This window comes from Carya illinoinensis, chromosome 14, assembly GCF_018687715.1.
Source record: "Carya illinoinensis cultivar Pawnee chromosome 14, C.illinoinensisPawnee_v1, whole genome shotgun sequence".
NCBI lineage: Eukaryota > Viridiplantae > Streptophyta > Magnoliopsida > Fagales > Juglandaceae > Carya > Carya illinoinensis.
Window position 1 is genome coordinate 30,768,858 of NC_056765.1, and position 24,342 is coordinate 30,793,199.

The 24,342-nt window shown below is 33.8% G+C and overlaps 1 protein-coding gene across 2 annotated transcripts in view; it reads right to left on the reverse strand.

Moving 5' to 3' along the window:
* Positions 1-24,342, reverse strand: part of LOC122294203 (putative disease resistance RPP13-like protein 1) — a 79,996-nt gene that overhangs the window by 1,497 nt on the left and 54,157 nt on the right. For both annotated transcript variants that reach the window (XM_043102759.1, XM_043102757.1), the window contains 2 exons: positions 848-964; positions 239-600 (listed from right to left, as the gene is read on the reverse strand). The gene's annotated coding sequence lies outside the window, so the exon portion shown is untranslated. The remainder of the gene's footprint in view (positions 1-238; positions 601-847; positions 965-24,342) is intronic.

Genomic DNA, 24,342 nt, shown 5'->3' on the forward strand with positions numbered 1-24,342 from the left:
AAAATATGTTTCACAGCAGATTATATTTTGAAATTTCACATCCCCAAGTTAAATTAATATTAAAAATTTTTTGGAAAAAAAGATTAGATGCTGAAATTCATAGTTGACATCAACAAGAATAACAGCATTAAAATTGCTGGCATGAGACAGAGCTGTACATAAAATTTTGTTGAAAAATATTAAATTGGTTTCTGTAATTATTGTAGAACGATTTGCATTCAAATTGCTTGCCACTTACTAAATCCATCTCTTCTGTGGAGTTGCATACTTAGATATCGCATTTTACTCTTTCTCAACAGCTACCTGCTTTGGCCCTAGAGAAGAAATTTGGAACCTGAGGCTTTTGCTGGTGTTGATTATATCTGGTTTGATGTAGAATCGGAGTTTCTATTCTTCACAAAAATTTCATCAATTTTAGCGAAAGGAACATGTGGATGTTGCCCGTAGGTTGAGTTCGAGTTTGAATCAGAAGATGAAGGACTAATAGCAGTATCCATGTCATATAGGAGATCATCTGTCATGTGTGGTTGTTGCCCGCAGTTTGAGTTAGTCTGAGGCAGGGAAAGACTTGAGGCTTCGAAGCCTTGTGAAGTGCACAACCTGCTTTCATATATATATATATAAATATATGTATATATATATATATATATTAGTTGTAAATTCAGAACATGATGACCATCTTCTTTTATTATTGACATTAACAAATATTATTGCATACTGCTCATTTCTATATGTACTGTAGGTAGAATTGTGGAGTGATGATGATATATGCGTCTCTTGTCAGATGTATAGTAATTACGAAAGGCCTTTTTTTTTTGGTAAAATATTAAGACAACGGCAAAAATACCTATGAATATGTACCAGCCGCTTGCATATTTCCCCCAAGCATCATTTTAGAAAACGTGGTCACACATCTCATATTCAAATTGTAGAAGTATTTTGAAGTCTTCCACCTCAATATATCCTGCATGCATCCAAGGATAAATGCATTAAGATTTCTGGCATTTTCTTGAGACACGACTGCATTAAGATTTCTGGCATTTTCTTAAGACACGACTGCATTAAGATTTCTGGCATTTGATGAAAAAAAAAAATCAAATTAAAGGAGGAGCAGAATCTATATTCAAGTTTCTTGCCGCACTTGCTAAATCCATCTCTTCAGGGGGAGTATAATTTAGATGTCGCATTTTACCCTTTCTTGAATTCTCTACATCTAGCTGGTTTTTCTTAGGAAGAGAAATGGTGTCGGATTTCGATTTTTGTGAAGATTTCTTTAGAAGGACTTACCGATCAAGCTTTTCCTGGCAGTAACATCTGATTTGTTGTAGAAGCAGAGTTTTTATTCTTAACAGAAATTTCCTCAATTTCAGCAACAGGTAAAGGTTGGCCACCTGCTTTCAAATATATTTTGTTGTGAAATTCTGAACATGATAGACCATCTTCTTTTAGAAATTACACGGGAACTTTTCTTTCATTAATCAAAAGAATCCTTAGATATCTAAAGTTCACCATTAGTCATGGCTTATTTTTTGCAAACAAGTCTAGTTTTATTCTTCATGCCTATTCTGATGCTGATTAGGGAGGCTGTCCTGATGATACTAAATCAACCCTAGGATATTGTATATTTTTGGGTAATCACTTAATTTCTTGGAGCTTCAAGAAACAACACACTGTGGCTCATTCTAGCACTAAAGCAGATTACAAATCTGTGGCCAATACAACTGTTGAACTCATTTGGTTACAAACTTTATTAAAAGAACTTGGTTTCTCATTATTTCAGCCTCCTGTTTTATGGTGTGACAATTTAGGTGCTACCTATCTCACGGCTAATCATGTTTATCATTCTTGGACAAAGCATATGGATCTTGATTTTCACTTTGTTAGAGAAAGAGTGGCAGCTAAGATGCTTCAAGTTAAATTCTGTAGTGGCAAGGAGTTACTAGCAGACATTTTTACCAAACCTTTGGTGTTTGATCGATTTTTTTCACTGTTGAACCCAAGATTTCAAGTTTTGTGTAATTATATATTTACACATGGATTTTGATGATAACAAATGAATTCAAAGAATAAAGAAGTCTCAAGCTCAAGTTATCTACACAATGGAGTCAAGCACATCAAGGAAACAAGCATGAGCAAGAAGGGAACAAGTTCACATTAAAATTATAGAGTAATGTTGTAAATCTCTTCAAAATTCGAAATTAGGATTAATGCTCAAAATTAATATTTCATCATAAAGCATTAAAATACATTTTCCACATGTGCATGAATATTTTTGAAAATTAAATTTGAATATTTTGAAAGATGATTGATTGTCATCTTTTGCATGTGCATGCCTTGATTAAAGGGTTGAACTTTGAAAATATTAAAGATGATTGATTGTCATCTTTTGCATGTGCATACCTTGATTAAAGGGTTGAACTTTAAAAATATTAAAGATGATTGATTGTCATATTTCACATGTGCATGTTTTATTTGAAAATTTTCAAAAGTGATTGATGCTTTTTTAGACTTATACAAAAAGTAAAAGATTAGGTTTGAATTTTTTGAAAATGAAAGTGTGCTAATTTTGTCATATGCCAGAAGTAAAAGATTAGGTTTGATTTTTTTTGAAAAAGTGAATGATGTTGTCTTTGACAATTGAAAAAGAAGAACCTTTTATTTGAATTCTTTAAAAAAGTGAATGATGTTATCTTTGACAATTGAAAAAGAAGAATCTTTTATTTGAATTTTTTGAAAAAGTGAATGATGTTGTCTTTGACATGTGAATCTTTTTAAATTTGAATATGAAGTCTCATATGCCTATAAATAGATCATTTGAGAGCTTCACATTGACAACACTAAGAGCATACAACATTCATTCAAAGCTTTCATTCTCTCTTCTCTAAGTATTGAGCCTTAATCCTTGTTCATTTTGAGAGATATAGTTTGCGCTGTATTGTTCTTATTTCACTCATTGAGTAGTGTTTTCTGATAACCTACCCACTATCAGCTCTTGTATTAGAAAAAGGGTGTGTATAACCCTTGTGTGTGTAGAAAGTATTCTACACGGGGAATAGTTGAATCACCACGTGTAAGGTGATTGCAAGTGTAGAGGGTGTTCTACACGGATCCTTTGTAGCGGTGTTGTTCAAAGGTGTAATAGGTTTCTATCTCCACCTGAAGGAGGTTGAATAGTGAATTTGGGAATCCTCAAGGGGTAGCTTGAGGCGAGGACGTAGGCAGTGGGGTCGAACCTCGTTAACATACTGAGTTTGCTTCTCTCTTACCCTTACTCTTTATATTTATTGTTATTTCATATTTTGTTTATATTTTATATTATATATTTGATTTATAATTGTTATTTTTTTTTAATACAACTCAATTCACCCCCCCTCTTGTGTTAGTCATCTGGGCAACAATTGGTATCAGAGCTAGTTGACCTGTACTGTTCATACAGGCAGATCACTCATGGGAACTCTCGCTTGTGACTGTGTCACCGAAGCAAGACTCTCCGACCATGGGTGACGGTGCACCGGTAGAGACGGTGGCCGGCTAGTCTGGTAGGTACAATTGTTAGGTGACATAGGTGCGGCCTATGATCAGTAACAATTGGTATCAGAGCTAAGAGCTCTATTATAAGATTAACTATCTTTTGAGTTAAGATTTTATGGCTAACATTGCAGCTTCATTTGGTGAAGGTCAATCTAGTAGTCGGCCTCCACTCTTTTGTGGAGATAATTACTCATTCTGGAAAGTTAGAATGAGAATATTTCTTCAAGCTCAAGGTAGAGAAATATGGAAATGTATTGTAAATGGACCTTATATTCCAACAAAAGTGGTTGGTGGAGTAAAGGTCAAAAAGGAAGAAGAAGAGTTTGATCGTGAAGACGATAGACTTTATACTTTAAATTTAACTGCTATGAATTTATTATATAATGCTCTTAATGGAAATGAGTTTAATAGAATAATGAATTGCGCTACGGCAAAGGAAATTTGGGATAACTTGGAAGTAACTTATGAAAGAACTTCGCAAGTCAAGGAATCAAAAATTTATATTCTTACTCATGAATATGAAATGTTTAAGATGAATGATGATGAATCTATTTCTAGTATGCACACTCGTTTTACTAACATCATAAACAGCTTGACAGCTCTTGGCAAAGTTTATTCCAAGGTGGAGATAGTAAGAAAAATTCTCAACTCTTTACCAAAACGTTGGGAATCAAAAGTTACAGCGATTCTTGAAGCTAGAGACCTCAAGAAGCTTGAAGTCAATGAACTCATCGGGTCACTTATCACCCATGAGTACACATTGAAAAGAGGAGGAGAAGAAGGAAAGCCAAAGAAGAGCTTAGCACTTAAAGCTGTTCCTCATGAAAGTGAAAGTGATGAAGATGAGGAAAATGACGATAAAGATGAAGAAGTTGCGATGATAACAAGAAGAATTCAGAGGTTCTTGAAGAAAAATAGAACTCATCCGAGGAAATCTTTCAAAAAGTTTTCCAAGAAAGATTCAGGTAAAAACGACACTTTAATTTGTTATAAATGCAATAAACCTGGTCATATCAAGCCAGATTGTCCTCTGCTAAAGAAAGATCGAAACAAGGGCAAGAAAGCAATGAAAGCTACATGGGATGATGATTCAAGTAGCTCAGATAGTGAAGTAAGCAATGAAGAATCAACAAATCTTTGTCTTATGGCTAAAGATGACATTGAGGTAACAAATCTTGATAATATTGAAAATCCTTCATATGAAGAATTGCAAAATGTTTTAGAAGAGATTTATGAGGAATTTGAAAAATTGGGTATCAAGTATACTGCTTTGAAAAAGAAAAATTCTTCTTTAACAAACGAAATTGAAATTTTAAGAAAAGAAAGTATCATTTTGAAAGATGAAAATCTTGAATTGAATAAGAAGAAAACCGATTTAGAAAATATTGTTGAAAACTTTACGAATGGAAAAAGAAATTTTGAAAAACTTCTTGGTAGTCAAAGATGTGTTTTTGACAAGGCAGGTTTGGGATATATGCCAAAACAAAAATACAAACCTTATAAAAATTTCTTTGATAATCATTCTACCTCAAAAACTAATATTCAAAATTCTTTTCATAAAAATAATTTTGTCAAAAAAGGATATTATTATAATCATTCAAGTTTTTCATATATGTCACATGCTATTTGTAATTTTTGTAATAGAAATGGTCATAATTATCATACTTGTCCTATTAGAAGAAATCATACAATGACTATTAGGGCCATATGGGTACCTAAAAATCTTATTTCTTCTAATACTAATAAATAAAGGACCCAAAGAACTTGGGTACCAAGAAAAATCATTTTAATTGTTTTTATAGGTATGCATGAAGTCATCCACAAGTAAAAATAAGTGGTTTTTAGATAGTGGATGTTCAAGACACATGACGGGAGACAAGACTAAATTCTTTGATCTTAGATCTAAAGAAGAAGGACACGTGACATTTGGAGACAACTCGAAAGGGAAGATCGTGGGAATAGGTAAAATTGGTAATGAATCTTCTCTCATAATTGAAGATGTTCTACTTGTTGAAGGTTTAAAACATAATCTTTTGAGCATAAGTCAATTATGTGATAAAGGATTTACAGTTACTTTTAAAATGGATAAATGCATTATTTTGAATGATCATGATTGTAATATTTGTTTTATTGCTTTTAGAAACAATAATGTTTATACAATTGATTTTGAAGAAATTACCTCACAAGATGTTATTTGCTTGTCAGCTCAAAATGAAACTAGTTGGTTATGGCATAGAAGATTAGGTCATGCCAACATGGAACTTATTTCCAAACTTTCAAAAAATGATCTTGTGAGAGGTTTACCAAAAACATATTTTCTTAAAGACAAAATTTGTGATGCATGTCAATTTGGTAAACAAACAAAAACTTCTTTTAAAACTAAGAAACATATTTCCACTACTAGACCATTGCAACTAATACACATGGATCTTTTTGGACCAAATAGAGTTGCAAGTTTAGGAGGAAAATATTATGCATTTGTTATTGTTGATGATTTCTCTAGATATACTTGGGTCATCTTTCTTGCTCATAAAGATGAGGCACATAATGCCTTTACCAAGTTATGCAAGAGAATTCAAAATGAAAAGGGCTATACTATTTCAAGTATCCGAAGTGATAGGGGAAAAGAGTTTGTTAATAAAAATATTGAAACATTTTGTGATGAAAACGGTTTTGCACATAATTTTTCTGCTCCTCGAACTCCTCAACAAAATGAGGTAGTAGAGAGGAAAAATAGATCTCTTCAAGAAATGGCAAGAACAATGCTCAATGAGAATAACTTGCCTAGTTATTTTTGGGCCGAAGCGGTAAGTTTTGCATGTTATGTTATAAATAGAGTTATGCTAAGGTCTAAGTTAGATAAAACCCCCTATGAGCTTTGGACTGAGAAAAAGCCCAACATTGGTTACTTTCATGTATTTGGATGCAAATGTTTTATTTTGAATGACAGAGATAATTTAGGCAAGTTTGATGCAAAATCTGATGAAGGTATCTTTCTCGGGTATTCTACTAATAGTAAAGCTTATAGAGTATTCAACAAAAAGACTTTGACTGTATAAGAATCTATGCATGTAGTATTTGATAAAACTAATTCTCCACTCTCCAAGAAATCTATTGATGAAGAAACAGAAGGTATAAATAACACAGAAAGTCTCAATCTCAACAAAGAGAAAACAATAGAGAAAGTTCAACATGGAGCCATCAGGAAAGATCATCAAAATTTAATACAAGATGCAACCAAACAGTGGAAATTTGTGAAAGATCATCCAGTGGAACAAATTTTGGGAGAACCTTCACAAGGTGTAAGTACTCGATCATCTCTTAGAAATATTTGCAATCATACTGCTTTTCTATCTCAAATTGAACCCAAAAATATTGATGATGCACTTCTTGATGAATCTTGGATTCTAGCTATGCAAGAAGAGTTGAATCAATTTGAAAGAAATGATGTTTGGACACTTGTTCCTAGACTCAAAAATCATACTATTATTGGAACAAAAAGGGTTTTTAGAAACAAGAAAGATGAGTCCGGAGTCATTACTAGAAATAAGGCTCGACTTGTAGCCCAAGGTTTTAATCAAGAAGAAGGAATCGATTATGATGAGACATATGCACCTGTCGCAAGATTAGAAGCTATTCGAATGCTACTTGCATATGCTTGTTATAAAGATTTCAAACTTTTTCAAATGGATGTTAAAAGTGCTTTCTTAAATGGTTTTATAAATGAAGAGGTATATGTTGAGCAACCTCCAGGTTTTGAAAATCATATTTCCCCAAATCATGTTTTCAAACTCACAAAAGCACTATATGGACTCAAACAAGCTCCTAGAGTTTGGTATGAAAGACTTAGTGGTTTCTTGATTGAAAAAGGTTTTTCAAGAGGAAAAATCGACACAACTCTTTTCATTAAATATGAAAATGATGATATTCTTTTGATTCAGATTTATGTTGATGATATAATATTCGGTGCTACTAATGAAAATATGTGTCAAGTTTTTGCTAAGACTATGCAGGAAGAATTTGAGATGAGTATGATGGGAGAACTTACATTCTTTCTCGGATTGCAAATTAAGCAAGTAAAAAGTGGGACATTTATCAATCAATCAAAATATATTAAGGAATTACTGAAGAAGTTTGGGATGGAAAATGCTAAGGAAATTGGAACACCAATGAACCCATCAACTAAACTTGATAAAGATGAATCCGGTAAGCCAGTTGACTCGAAGATATATCGAGGTATGATTGGTAGCTTATTATATTTAACAGCCAGTAGACCAGATATTATGTTTAGTGTGTGCTTATGTGCACGTTTTCAATCATCTCCAAAAGAATCACATTTAATTGCAGTTAAGCGCATTCTTAGATATCTTAGTGGTACAATTAACCTAGGGTTATGGTACCCTAAGCACACATCTTTCGATCTAATCAGTTACACAGATGCAGATTATGCTGGCTGTAAAATAGATCGAAAAAGCACTAGTGGAGCATGCCATTTCTTAGGTCATGCATTAGTTTCCTGGTTCAGTAAAAAACAAAATTCTGTTGCACTATCTACTGCTGAGGCAGAATATGTTGCTGCGGGTAGTTGTTGTGCTCAAGTTCTCTACATGAAACAACAACTTGAAGATTTTAAACTCAAGTATAATCACATTCCAATCAAATGTGATAATACAAGTGCTATAAATCTTTCAAAGAACCCAATACAACATTCTAGAACTAAGCATATTGAAATAAGATATCATTTTCTTCGAGATCATGTGCAGAAAAGCGATATAGTACTAGAATTCACAAACACACACGATCAGTTAGCAGATATTTTCACAAAACCTTTACCAGAAGATAGATTATGTATGATCAGAAGAGAAATAGGTATGATGCATGCTATGAATATCTCTTGAAAGATAGACGAGAATCAATAAAAATAGAGATAGATTTTTTAAATACTTTTACATAAACTTGAGATTCTTAGCCTCATGTTTGAGACGCTTATTCTCTTCATATAATATCATGTCATTTTTATTCATGGGAACCGGCAAGCGGAATGAAGAATCTAATAAAGATTTCAACTGTTTATTCTTCTGCCGAATGATTCATTCCCTTGTATAAGACTCTTGAACAATTCGTTGAAGTACAACAATTTGTTCTTTGAGCCTTTCAACTTCATGATTTTTGGCTTGTAGCCGCTGAGAAAAAGCAACAATAGAGGAAGAGTAGCGAGTCCCAAGACTCACCAAGTCATAAATAGCATCAGAATCTGACTTATTAGTCAGATTATTATTTTCTTGCTGCAACATGACACCAATGGCAGCTGCAGAAAGGACAGGAGGTTGAGATGCAGAATGGCTCATGGATGGATCTAGAGAAATGTTAGAAGAATGAGCCATTGAGAAAAGAATAGAAGGCTTAAAACGAGAATACTAAAGGAATGCAGATGAGTTATAGAGATGAAAACTTGATGCGGATTGGATGAACTTCAGGACTGATTTTATAGAGATAGCATAAAGAATAAGACAAGCTATCATCCAAGTCAAAGAGCAATGTATTTTTTCCCGATCGGTGAAAATGACATTTTTTTAGAAACTCGGAGCCTTCAATCTCGTTTGTCAACAACATCAGACGATTTTTTCAAATCTCTAGCCGCATTTTTCGGGTCACGGACGGATGAAATTTATTTATTTATCTACAGTGTCTACTAACGCACCGTTTTATTCAGTCTATTTATTTGTTGCGGATCCTTTTTAATGATGCCAAAAGGGGGAGAAGTGTTAGACTAGAACATTAACATCGTTTGAATTGCTAAACTTATTATATATATTTGGAATTATATTTATACTTTTGCTTGAAAAACTAACGCACATTTTCAGGGGGAGCTTAAGTATTAATTCAGGTTTCAGGTTCTATCAAGTATTTGTCATCATCAAAAAGGGGGAGATTGTTGAACCCAAGATTTCAAGTTTTGTGTAATTATATATTTACACATGGATTTTGATGATAACAAATGAATTCAAAGAATAAAGAAGTCTCAAGCTCAAGTTATCTACACAATGGAGTCAAGCACATCAAGGAAACAAGCATGAGCAAGAAGGGAACAAGTTCACATTAAAATTATAGAGTAATGTTGTAAATCTCTTCAAAATTCGAAATTAGGATTAATGCTCAAAATTAATATTTCATCATAAAGCATTAAAATACATTTTCCACATGTGCATGAATATTTTTGAAAATTAAATTTGAATATTTTGAAAGATGATTGATTGTCATCTTTTGCATGTGCATGCCTTGATTAAAGGGTTGAACTTTGAAAATATTAAAGATGATTGATTGTCATCTTTTGCATGTGCATACCTTGATTAAAGGGTTGAACTTTGAAAATATTAAAGATGATTGATTGTCATATTTCACATGTGCATGTTTTATTTGAAAATTTTCAAAAGTGATTGATGCTTTTTTAGACTTATACAAAAAGTAAAATATTAGGTTTGAATTTTTTGAAAATGAAAGTGTGCTCATTTTGTTATATGCCAGAAGTAAAAGATTAGGTTTGATTTTTTTTGAAAAAGTGAATGATGTTGTCTTTGACAATTGAAAAAGATGAACCTTTTATTTGAATTCTTTAAAAAAGTGAATGATGTTATCTTTGACAATTGAAAAAGAACAATCTTTTATTTGAATTTTTTGAAAAAGTGAATAATGTTGTCTTTGACATGTGAATCTTTTTAAATTTGAATATGAAGTCTCATATGCCTATAAATAGATCATTTGAGAGCTTCACATTGACAACACTAAGAGCATACAACATTCATTCAAAGCTTTCATTCTCTCTTCTCTAAGTATTGAGCCTTAATCCTTGTTCATTTTGAGAGATATAGTTTGCGCTGTATTGTTCTTATTTCACTCATTGAGGAGTGTTTTCTGATAACCTACGCACTATCAGCTCTTGTATCAGAAAAAGGGTATGTATAACCCTTGTGTGTGTAGAAAGTATTCTACACGGGGAATAGTTGAATCACCACGTGTAAGGTGATTGCAAGTGTAGAGGGTGTTCTATACGGATCCTTTGTAGCGGTGTTGTTCAAAGGTGTAATAGGTTTCTATCTCCACCTGAAGGAGGTTGAATAGTGAATTTGGGAATCCTCAAGGGGTAGCTTGAGGCGAGGACGTAGGCAGTGGGGTCGAACCTCGTTAACATACTGAGTTTGCTTCTCTCTTACCCTTACTCTTTATATTTATTGTTATTTCATATTTTGTTTATATTTTATATTATATATTTGATTTATAATTGTTATTTTTTTTTAATACAACTCAATTCACCCCCCCTCTTGTGTTAGTCATCTGGGCAACATTCACTAAGGACGAGTTTGACTGTGTTTGACACCCCGATCAACTTGAGGGGGCGTATCAAGCTTACTTAGCAAGATAAAATCTGCATAAGTGTCAAGTTGCCAAAACTTCCTGATCCACCTCAGCAAGCCTAGAAGATTCTAGCTTTTTCTTTGATATAAAATCTGTTGTAACAAACTTCCATTTCATTTTACATTTTTATCCTTAATATTTACATTGTAAATATGCCTATAAAAGATAGCCGAGACTCCTTGTACTATTCACTAAAAAACAATTCAATTCAAGTATATTCAGAGAATATTGATTGCTACATTTATCTTTAACTCTTTTAACCGGTACGGCTTCTGGTACGGTATTCAAAATTTTGCTCCAAACACACCATTGCCGTTCTATCTCTATCTCAATGAATAGGCTGCCCCACATGGCATTGCCACAGCCCAAGGTATTCTACCACCTCCTTTGCCCGGTCTCCATTTTAGTAAGCTCTCTCCCTCTCGCACTTTTCCTAATGTTATTCAGTCTGCTTCTCTCACAAATGATTTCTACCTTTGGAACATCATCTTGATATTTGGATCTTGTTGATTAACTGCTTATTTTATTGCATTTAGATCGAAATCTTTGGTCTCCAGGTGTATTTCCTACAATTTTTTTTTTTTTTTTTTTTGTCTCTTGGGGGTGATTCGTGTGAAATCAACACTTGTCTCAAAAGTCTAATTTGATAAGAATATATAGATTTATTATTTATTTTATATCTTAATACTCCCCCTCACGTGTGTGCCAGACTCCCCATCAATGGATGACCCAAGATGTGGGATATTTAATTAAATAAGATAGAGTCTAGAGTCAAGACTCGAATTCAGGATCTTTGCTCTGATACCATATAAAATCATCACTTGTCCCAAAAGCTTAAGCTGATAGTAAGAGATAGATTTTATTATTTATTTGATATTTTAACAATTCAATGGTTTTGTTTTCTCATAGTAGTGTGTTATTAATTTACTTTTTGGGCTCTCTTCTAAACTAATATACACCTATTGTAATCTAGGGCTAGTTTATTCTCTTAACATTGAGGGTGTTTGGCTAGATGGAAAAAAATGTGTCTTTGTTTTGGCTCCACAATCGGGAGACAGGAATTTGTATTTTATATGCAAACAACATATGGAAATACACCTCTTATTACCACTAAATTCACAGAGATTATTAATTAGCTAATTGAGGTTGATGAATACTTTTAGCTTATGCCACGCACATTTTTTCCACTGATACTTTGATTTCGTTGCCCATTGCTCCAGCAGAGATTTCCCACAACCTTGCAATAGCATCAAAAAATTTTGGTATGCATGATTGTTGATCCAAGAATTGAAATACAAACATCTAAAAAAAAGTTGATGGTATGCATGATAAAAAAAAAAAAAAAAAAAAGAAAAAAAGGGTTGATGGTATGCATGATATAGGTTGTGGATCTTTCAGGCCTTTTCAGATTTCAACATTTAACTATCATTTTAGTTACCTAGATTGACCATCTAGCTATCAACATACATCCCTGTTCAACACCACTCCATCTTCCAATTCAACCTTACACATTCCCATGCAAACTTATCCATATTCCTCATATAAATTTACAGCTCTTCCTTGATCACATGAAATTATTTTGGGCTGGTTTTTCCCTACCCTAAAGCTTGAAGTTGTTTTGGATGGGAAGTTGTCTATATTTCGCTGGACTGAAATGCTTGTAGAAAATGAAAAATGGCTTCAAAAAACTCTCTTGTCATTTTTACTCTACTTTCTGTTCCAAGAGCAGGCTGATTAGTGCATCATATGATAGAATGTATTTGCACTATTTTTTGGATTTTTCAAATGTTATTCTCTAAGTCGTTTAATTTTCCCCCACAGACTATAGTTTTGGTTGTATCATTTCCCTGCCACTGCTTCTATTTATTCTAATTTCTCTCTTAGCTTATTCATGAATTTCTCACGTTAGTTTCAATATCTTTAAATAAAAATTCTGGATGATATCAACTCATTACTCACTACATATCTGCTCTTACATCCGGGATGAATATGGTCGATTTCGTTCTGTAAATACTGTGGTTTCACATGCTTGGGCCAATGTCATCATAAATTTCAAGTTCTCTCACAGATGGATGACACACTGGCACTCTGTTTTGATGCTCATGCTTTGTCACAAAGGATTAAACTTATCTCAATGTCACCATGGTAAAACACCATCTTTAGGGCCCAATGGATAAGGTTATTCTCTTATTGCTGTTTTATCAAATCTTCCCCTATACTTTCTGATGTATGAAAGACTGCAGGATAAATTAACTTTTTTATATTTCAGGCCCAAGGATAATACGAAACTGGAACAAGTGAAATTAGTTGCAAGAATATTCAAAGCACGCCCATTGAACAGAAAAGTTGGTACTTGAGTATATTTCCTATGTATTTGAGCTACGCCTATTTACTTGGAATAAAATTCTCTTATTAATTTTTTTTAAAAAAAGTTGGTACTTGAAACCTGTAAAGATGGAATTGGTATAAATTGCGTCGTTTTGCCACCTTCCCTTGATGCTTGTGATGTGCAGATTCTCAAGGCCCCTCATTGCCACTTCCAAAGAAGATCCAACTGTTTGAATTTTCGTCCACCATGATTGGAGCTCTTAATCAGACTCCAAAAGGCTAGGGTCAGGGTAGCAGTGGTTGACATAGTCTGTTAACCATTGTTTGATGGAATCCCAGAGTATCAGACCATATTGGCGTAGGGGTAGTCTTTGATTGTTAGCCTTAGTCCATGAGGAGCAGTTGGATCCTCAACGGCCATTCCCCTGCGTACACAATTGCAAAAGAGACGATCGATCTTAAAATTTGATATATGGGAATTCATTAGATTATACACATTAATGAAAAGCTATAATATTATTCCACTTGATTGCCAATAAGTTGCAAAACAACAAGTTTCTGTTTGTTAGAGTACTTCTACTTATAGCTGATGTGGATTACTCATCTTTTACCAATATAATAGGATTTGATTTAGGATAGCATTTTCCTCCAAACTGGTTTGAAAAAAGTTTCCTCTAATCCCATATATAAAAATGACAAGTGTTCTTAGAACATATGACAATTTATAAGCATATACCTTTTTAAAAATCTAAATTTAAAAACTGTATGTCATGTGTCCCTTCAGTAAGAAAATATGTGTTTCTTTGCACACTCAAAGGACACATGAAAAATTTTTAAATGGGTTGGAGAAGCGGTTTGGAGGAAAACTCTTGTGTTTAGTTTTTTATTTTTGAAATCTAAAAGATTGGCTAATTGGAAACTAGTTATACATGTAATATTGTTGTTACATGTATAACTATACTTGTATTTATATTAATTTGATAGATGGTCAAATGATAGTTGTTGTTACAATAAATATTTAGATTAGAAAAATTCTAAACAGAAGCCCTTGTACCACAGACCACACTTTTTTATTTATTTTTATTTTTTTATTTTACCAAATGTTTGGTATATAGATAATGAGTAGAATAATTCAATTAGTTTAAAAAGAATAAACTTAAAAAAAATTTTATAGTGTGTGGTGTGTGAACTTATATGTAGCAAATCTTAGAGAGTCACAATATTCCCAACCCCCTCCGCCCTAACTCTTGGAGAAGCTAGCTACTAGCTAGTAGCCAGGAAAATAAGATAAAAACTCAAACACTGAAATTAAAGAACGCATACGTTCAATATACAAAAATCAGTCTTAAATAACTTGTTGGCTTAAAGCATACACATTAAATATATATATATATATATATGTATGTATACACACTATTACCACATGATTTCATCCACTTCAATTGGTTTTACAGGTAGGAATTGATGCCTATTCCCACTCTCTCAAAAATAAAAATAAAGATATTACATATTACAAGTAAAAAATATATAGTTACAAACTAATGTGGTTTTTTATAATCCGTTAATATATTTACTTTTCAATAAAAATAATTTTATCATTTGGCATATTACATCAAAACGCGTCAATTTACTCATTTATTTTTATATAATCATTTTATATACATATTATTTCTCTATTAATATATCATTTTCACACGCAAATGCGCGAAATGGTTTTGTTAGATGTAGTACCAACTTTCATCCAAACAATACCATGTCACAAACGATTTATTTAAAAACTATAGGTAATAACTACTTTTTGACACGCCGTCATTCCTTTACCCTGATCCTTTCCACTTCGTCATCCTCGCCATTGGTCGGTAAGGTATATTCCACTTTCCATTGCCCCAAACACCCTCGTTATTACCATTTATAGATTAGGTGGTAAATAGGGAGGGAAAAGAAAAGAAAAGAAAATTAAAAATAATTATTAAAAAAAAAAAAGGAAAACTAGGAGAGAAAGGACACGCTTGAAAGGCTTTGGCTATCTTTCTCTCTCAAACATATGTAGAGGATGCACATTAATATGGTTTGAGTCCAAGTTTGGAACTTTTAAATTGTATAATGAGAAGAAGTCTCAACCTATTCTTCTCAGAAGTAGATGGCTATGCAAGAATAAGAAACCCAACTACTACAAAAACCTCAAATGCTCCTTGATGCTATGTTCTATAAGGGAGTGAGATCGAACACTGATGAAAAAATGAAAAAGCACAGGCGTTTTCCGTTTGGTTATGGTAAAGAATGACATGGCATGGAATGATGATGAGCTTGTCCCTTATCTCTAAAGAAGGAGAAACCCATGTGTATATGAGGAGTCTGATCTTAGATAAGCCTCTAATGGTGGCTGTAAGAGACTTGAAGGAACTGGGGTGTGGGGGAGCTGGTGAACAGGGTCTGGGACTCTAGGGGCTCTGGTAAAGGAAAGGGTGGAGCGGGGTTAGGGTGGGCAAGGGGATGGCGTCTCGGGGAAGGGAGAGGTCATAATTTGTGAGATCCTCTGTATCTATAGTGTTTTCCTTACTATTTTTCAAGGCTTGAAAAATTAGAATCGGGTAAATACTAATTCAATCAATTATCGGGTGATTCAGGACTATTTTGAATCAGATACTTCAATGTTGATAAAAAGTATATCATATTTGATGCAATTCAAACATTTTATATCATGTATAAAAGAGTATAAAATATAAATTTATTAATTAGTTTCAATAAAAATATCATATAAACCTAAATAATTTTAATAAATATGTAGTTTATGTATTTAACCTCAATAGTCAACATTTTTTTGCCTTATATACAAAAAATATAAAGATCATTTATAAGTTATAAACACATGGCAATTATAGTATTTTATGCACAACTATAAATTTAATAGCAAATACTTATATTAAAGAACTGCACATGTTTTATGCACAACCATCTCCTCAACTTTTTGTTCAACTAAAAAAAATAAAGAACTACATGTTTTATTTTTTAATTTCTTTACAATTCTTATTGAATATAATGATGAAAAAGTTAATATATGTTTAGTTCTACCATATTTTTATACAAAAAATTAAAAGAAATACTGAGTTGTTACAACTTAAAATAAATATAGTTATGATTCGGTTCAAATTGGTCTAAAATAGGCTTAAATCAATCTGAATCAGTCGATTGAAGTAGTTCAGTGAACAATTCAAAATGTTCATTAAAATTGATTTGGTTTCTTACAAATTCAATTTGAATCGATTAAATCGACTTGAATGGAATTGTTTTTTCAAGCCTTGCTATTTTCATTTTTTGTGATATTCGTGATAAGAAGATTGAGGTAAAATTGATTATTTCAATGTAATATAAATATATATAATTCAGTTAATTATAAATATAATATGAACTCAAAGGTCTCTATCGCGTCAAGAAATTGGAATGATGTTGCCTATTCAGACCGACGTATGTGATATTCTGCAAATTTTTACGAACACATCAAGACATTTCAGCTTATCTTGAAAATCACATTGCATTGTAGCTTATTTGAGATTAAAAATTATTTTAATATGTGCTAGAATTTAGAGAGACTCAAGTTTTAGAAAGAATTGTCTTTCCTTGTATATTCATCTCACCAATTACATTGGTGGTAGAGTAAATATATATACACGTGAGGGAAGAATATTCCCTTACAATTACAACTAATACATACAAGAGAAAAGGACGTGCTATTATAACAAATGGTTTGTTGAAGGTAACCTAGAGGATTTCGTCGTGTTCTGTGGCATGGCTTGAGGAGAGTCTGGGCATGGTGCTGTTGGTGCATGAGTTTTTGCTTCTGAATGGTTTGCATGTATTGGGTCGTGAGTGTAGTTGTCTGCGTTGCTTTCATGCACTAGACGTGGTGCTTTGTCAGAACCCCTCAAGTCAAGCGGTAGAGTCCTTAAGCGTAGACTTGAACACAAAGCTTGGAATCTTGCAACAAACAGTGGCTTGGTTAGGGCATCTGCTAACTGGTCTTTCCCTAAGATGAAGGCCACAGGTAGGGATTTATTTAGCACTCTTGTTCAAACAAAATGAATGTCTATTTCCACATGCTTAGTTCTAGCATAGAAAACAGGATTGGATGACAAATACATAGCCCCTAAGTTTTCACAGTATAATACCGGTAGAACAGTGAGATTGATCCCAAGATCTCTACACGTGTTGAACCCACATAATTTCGGCAGTGGCATTGGCTAGTGACTTAAACTTAGCCTCTGTTGAAGACCTTGCAATGCTATGTTTCTTCTTGGATGACCAAGATACCAAGTTTGAACTTGAAAATATGCAATAAACATTTGTTGACTTCCTATTATCTGGGCAACCAGCCAAGTCTGCATCCAAAAATGCAATGATATTCATTGATGATGATCTTCTGAATTGCAGACCAAGGTCAGAGGTGTTTTTAAGGTACCGCAGTATCCTTTTCACAGCTTGCCAGTGAAGTACTTGGAGAATGCATGTGCTGACAAACCTTGTTCACTGCAAAGGCCAAACCTAGCCTTGCAAAAGATAAATACTGAAGTGATACAATTATACTTTTGTAGAGTGAAGGGTCTTCAAACAAATTTCCACAATGCCTACTTAATCTGTCTGAAGTGGCCATCGGCATTTTAACAGGCTTAGTTGAAGCCATGTTGGTCTTTTGGAAGACTTCAATGATGTATTTCCTTTGAGTGAGAATGAACCCATGCTCTGTTTAGGTTGCCTCAATGCCTAGGAAGAAATTAAGTCGACCAAGATCTGTGATGCGAAACTCTGAACTTAGAGCATGAATTAAGTTTGTGATGCACACCATATTCGACCTAGTGACAAGTAGTCATCTACGTAGACCAATACATATAAGCTTGAAGATCCATGAATGTGAATAAAAAGTGAAGAATCGGCAGTTGAAACATTGAAGCCAAGATCAATTAGTTTTTGACTTAGGTGAGAGTACCATGCTCGTGGTGATTGTTTGAGGCCATAGATGGCTTCGCGGAGCTTACACACATGCATGGGGTATTGAGGATGGGCAAATCTTGATGGTTGTGTCATGTACACTGTCTAGGAGAGAGGGCCATGTAGGAATGCATTTTGCACATCATACTATTGAACATGCCATCCGTTGGTTATAGCAAGGGATATTACGAGTCTGATTATTGTGGCCTTCACAACTGGGCTGAAGGTTTGATCATAGTCCAGACCTGATTTTTGTAGGAACCCCTTTGCTACCAACCTCACCTTTCTCCTTTCAATGGTTCCATCGGCAAATCTTTTTGTTCGAAAAATCCACTTGGATGACACAATGTTGGGTGCCTTGGATGCAGGGACTAAAGTCCAAGTTTCATTTGCCAAGAGGGCGTTGAATTCTTTAGACATGGCTTAACGCAATTCTAGGAACTGTTGGGCAATAGAGAAGCATGATGGTATTTTTGGTATTTCCATAGGGATAGATACATGAGCCTGTGGTGGTGGTGACGGCCACCAGAAGGCGCCATCAGTGAATTGACGTGGGTGGGAGGACTGAGTTTGGGAATGGATTACAACTATTCGAGGTAAGGTATTTTGGTCACGAGGTTGTGTGTTATCATGCAAAGATTCAAGGAAGGGGGGTCGTGAGGTAGAAGATTATGGAATTGGGCCTAGGATGCTCTAGGCATGAGTTTGTATGACTTGGGCAATATTAAAAAGAGGAAGAGAAACAATGTTGGGCTTGGTCATGGGTTGAGGAAAGGTTGCTTCATCATGTTTTATGTCTTTAGAGATGTATGTTCTTTTAGTTGGAATGTGATAGCATATAGACCTTTTGTGGGCTAGGCTAATGCCAAGGCAAACACATTGTAGAGCCCGATACTCAAACTTCTGTTTGTTGTAAGCTCGTGTGAGAGGCCAGCCAGTAGAACCGAAGATATGGATTGACTTAAAATCTGGTTCTTTTTTAGGAAAACGAAAAACAAAAAATAAAAAAAAATGAGACGATTGATTTAGTGATGATGAATGAATCATGTTAATTAATTGAACTGCATGCTGAAAGGCATATGGCCAAAAAGCTAAAGGAATGGACGCATGTGCAAGGAGGGCTAATCCAGAGTCAACAATATGCCCTTGTTTTCTCTCTATAATTCCATTTTGAGTATGTGTATGAGGGTATGTAATCCTGTGAATTATTACAAATGTGGCAAGTAATTCTTTGAAGGGCCTGAACTCCCCTCCCCAATTAGTTTGGAGTTGTTTGATTTTAGTATTGAATTGCAATTCCACATATGCTTTGAATTTTATGAAAGTTTAAGGGCTTGAGATTTGGTTTGTAATGGAAAGATCCATGTAAATCTAGAATAATCATCAACAAAGGAGATGTAAAATTTAAAACCATCCTCAGAAATGTGAGGTGAGGGGCCCCATAAATCACTAAATAAAAGTTCAAAAGGTGCAATAGACTTTGTCTTTCTAGTCGGAGCTGATACTCTATGATGCTTTGCTCTTGCACAAGCATTACAAAAGCTCATAGGATAGACATCATCAAAAGGTAGACCATGTTGCCCAAGGCATGAATGCCAGAGAGGAATAAATTGAAGTGTATTGGAATGGGCATGAGGCAATGCCAAGGAGAAAGTGTAGAGATCATTAGATGCTATCCCTTTGAGCAATAGGGCCCCTGTGGTGCAATCCTTTACAGAGAAATGATCAGAAAAGAATTGAAAATAAACTTCATTATCAGAAAAAAATTGTTTGACTGAAATTAAGTTTTTGGTGAAAGATGAAACACAAAGTAGTTTAGTTAAAAGAAATTTAGATGAAGTTGAGGGAAAGGATGCTGAACCAGTGTGAGTTATTTGGACAGATGAGCCATCTCCAACACACAATTGGCCAGAGCCTTGGTATTCGACAAAGTGAAGGTTGAGGTTTGCAAGTTCACTGGTTATGTGGTTTGTGGCTGTTGTGTTAGGATACCAGGTACCGTCAGTGGCATAGGTTGAGGCATTATAATCAGCAGAGGCAGGGGCAACAGATGTATATGCTTGATTAAAGCAGTAAAGGCATGTGAGAGCTATGTGACCCATCCTATTATAAACTTGGCACACAGAATGGGATTTAGAACCAATTGAAAAGGAACTAGTTGAGATATTACCTAAAGAGCCTGCAGGGCCACGACCATGATTGCCTTGACGGCCCCCTCGATTGCCACGATTTGAGTTTTGCCTGCTGTGTTGAGGTGGGCCACGACCACATCCTCTAGTAGAAAAATTTGCTAAGGGATTTGAGAAATTAGAGGTATTGACTACATGATGTTGTAGCCTTGCCTCATGAGCAAGGAGATGACTCATGAGTGTCTATGTTGGAATAGGATCTACTTTGCTGGTAACTGATGAAACCAAAGAATCATAGTTTGGACCTAGTCCAGCAAATTGGTATGGTACAAACAGAAGAAGGCAGCAAACGCCCAGCCATAGCCATTGTATCGGCAAGCGATTTGGCACGTCCAGAATAAACTGCTATAGAATCAGAACCCTTCTTAAGGAAGGTCAGTTTAAGTTGTGTTTGCACTTTCCACAGTAAGTAGTTTTCGGGAGTGAGTTTTACAAAAAGGATGTGAGAGAAGTTTGGTAAGGGAAAGGAGGAAAGGGAGGATGGAGTGGTGGAGGAGACGATGCCAGAGGAGTCGGATAATGTTGGACGATTAGTCCTTGATATGCTCTGATACCATGCTAGAATTTAGAGAGACTCGAGTTTTAGAAAAAATCGTCTTTCTTTGTATATTCATCTCACAGATTACATTGATGTTAGAGTAAATATATATACACAGGAGGGAAGAATATTCCCTGACAATTACAACTAATACAGACAAGAGAAAAGATCATGTTGTTGTAACAAATGGTTTGTTGAAGGCAGCCTGGAGGATTTCTTCGTGTTCTGTGGCGTGGCTTGAGCAGAGTCTGGACATGGTGCTGCTGGTGCATGCGTTGTTGTTGCTGAATGGTTTGCATGTACTAGGACGTGAGCGTTATTGTCTGCATGGCTTTCATGCACTAGACGTGGTGCTTTGACAATATGTAATACTTAAACAACTTAATGTTATTATTAAAGAGCTTTCAAGACGATTTAAATTCTTTTTAAGGCTACCAACACAATCCCAAACAGGTTCTTATAGTAAAACCTCTCACATTAACAACTATACAAATTAAGACAAATAAAATCAAAATAAAAAATTGAGTCAATAAATCATGCATTCATGAAAATTCTTGAATTGATTATTTTAAAATAAATAAATAAATTTAAAATTTATATATAATACAATTTAAGTATTTGAAATCATGTATAAAAGAGTATAATATGAATCCATTTATACAATTGGAATAAGAAGATGATTTGAATCAATATGAGAATGTAATTAATGTGCTTCTAAGCAGGAGGTTAAAAGGCTCTCCAGCGACCCCAATGTGGGCGAGGAAGGCATCAAAAGGAGACCCTACAGGTGGGTTGCTTCTAGCTGATCTCTGGTCCTTGTAAACAAGGCACAACGGTGAATGTGACAAATTTGCTAGCGGAGACGTCTTTTACCTCGAGAATTAGTCAAGAACCAGAGCCTTATCTAGGGCAGTGAAAGTTCTCGGATACCTCATCATAAAAAAGAATGTAATTAATGTATTTGACCTCAACCATCCTCATTTCTTCCTAAAATATTCTCATCTTAGAAGATAAGTACCAATTATGGGCATATTGAAATGCTACTATTTTGTGCACGGTCACACATGTAATATGAATTAATCATTTTTGCTTAATTTTCTTGCCTGTCTAAATAAAGTAAAGAACTTCATGCTTTATTTTTCAATTTTTTCTATTCATCTTGTTCGACCAAACATCCTTAAGGTTCCTTAATAACGTTAAATTCTATAAAATTATTTTTAATTAATTTGTTAGGATTTTTATTTTAATTAGACTTTAAAAAATTATAATTAATTTTTATTCTCACAAATTGACTATTTTATCATAAAAATAATATTATAATTTGATAAATCACGTAAATTTTTAAGATTATTTTTCTGTAATTTTTTTTTCTATAATATTTCTCATATGATAAATTACAAACCCAAACTCCTTACTCACACCCAAACCCCGATTGAGTAAGGGAGCCTTATTAGTTGCGTGGGCTTTAAAATTAAGCTTACTTATTGACATTTTTTAAAATTAAGATTGCTTTATTAATCAATTCATTCTCAAATACAAGGAGGCCGGGCGAGCCTCCATATCCACAATTACATCAAAATATATTCAAAGTATTTCTTGCAAAAAAATGTGTTATCTCGTTAGCATCTCCTCTTACATGATTGACTGGGCGGTGAGTAAACCTAAGAAGTTTACTTTTGATATCACTCACTTACAATCTCTTGCTAGTCTAAGAATCTCCAACATCTATTATGGTTTTAATAACTTGAAGAGAGTCTCCTTCTAAGATGATGTTTATTAGCCTCAAATCTACCCCAAAGATGGTTGCTTGAAGGGTACCATAAGCTTCTGCTAGTGAAGGATCGGAGAATAGATTGTTGGTTTTTAGACTTAAAAATGATTAAAATATTTGAAATTAATTAAAAAATAATAATGTGAACCATTGTCTTTGTTTAATGTGTCAGTTCGATTATCAATATTTAAATAAAAATATACCATGGTGACTTGAACCAATACATGCCTCTTAGGGATATGTGCAACAAGATTGATGTAGAATGTTTTAACTCAATTTCTTTGTGGAAAAAAAAAAAATTAAACTTACTTATTGATATTTTTTTAAATTAAGATTGCTTTATCAATCAAAGAAAAATGAAAAATGAAGTGCGAACTTGCAATTAGATTAAATATTAGAATTAAGATTCCGTACTTCTATTCCTATGGCTTTGGAATATTCTTTATTCTTTTTTTTTTTTCAAAAAATACTTTTTCTTATTTTTTTTGTTTTAGTAATGTTACATGTACTTACAGTTTTATTTAATTAGTACTTATAATACTCATTGTGTTAGTTTTTTTTTTTTTAATTCAAATTTTAAATTTTAAATTTCACGATTTTCAACATATCAATAATTGACATGTAGAGAAATAAATTTTTTGTAAGTTTTTCTTAAATATATTTAGCATTTTCCTTTTTTTTTTTAATTTCGTAGATGTATGATATCCTTCATTCTTGCGAGATCGTGTTACTGTAAATCTTTTTTTGAGTATCAATTTCAAGAGCATAGCATTGTGGATTATAATTTGGAATTTTGTCAATGGATTTCTTCTACTTTTTCATTCTTTCAATAGCTAATAATGTCCATCATCTAAAAATGCTAATAGCTGAAGGTATTCAAAATGCTAATGGCAGCCTTTCATTTTTCCACAATCAACACCCATCTTAACGGATGTCATTCAGGCAGCTACAAGAATATCATGTTCCGCTATTGATTAACTTCGACATCGCGTGTATAATCCCTGTGATTCCAATTTGGCAACACCATGAGTTCTGTAGGCTCAAACATGTCATAGAAATCAAAACATGTATTAGAAATCAAGCAATTTGGAGCATTTTTTTTTTCAAATGCTCCAGCAAAGATTTCCCACAACCTTGCCATAGTTAGCATCAGCAAATTAATGTATGCATGATTGTTGATCCAAGAATTGAAATACAAACATCTAAAAAAAAGTTGATGGTATGCATGATATAGGTTGTGGATCTTTCAGGCCTTTCAGATTTCAATATTTAACTATCATTTTAGTTACCTAGATTGATCATCTAGCTATCAACGTACATGCCTGTTTAACACCACTCCATCTTCCAATTCAAACTTACACATTCTCATGCAACCTTGATCACATGAAATTATTTTGGGCTGGTTTTTCTCTACCCTAAAGCTTGAAGTTGTTTTGGACTGGAAGTTGTCTACATTTTGCTGGACTGAAATGCTTGTAGAAAATGAAAAATGGCTTAAAAATACTCTCTTATCATTTTTACTCTACTTTCTATTCCAAGAGCAAGCTGATTAGTGCATCATGTGATAGAATGTATTTGCACTATTTCTG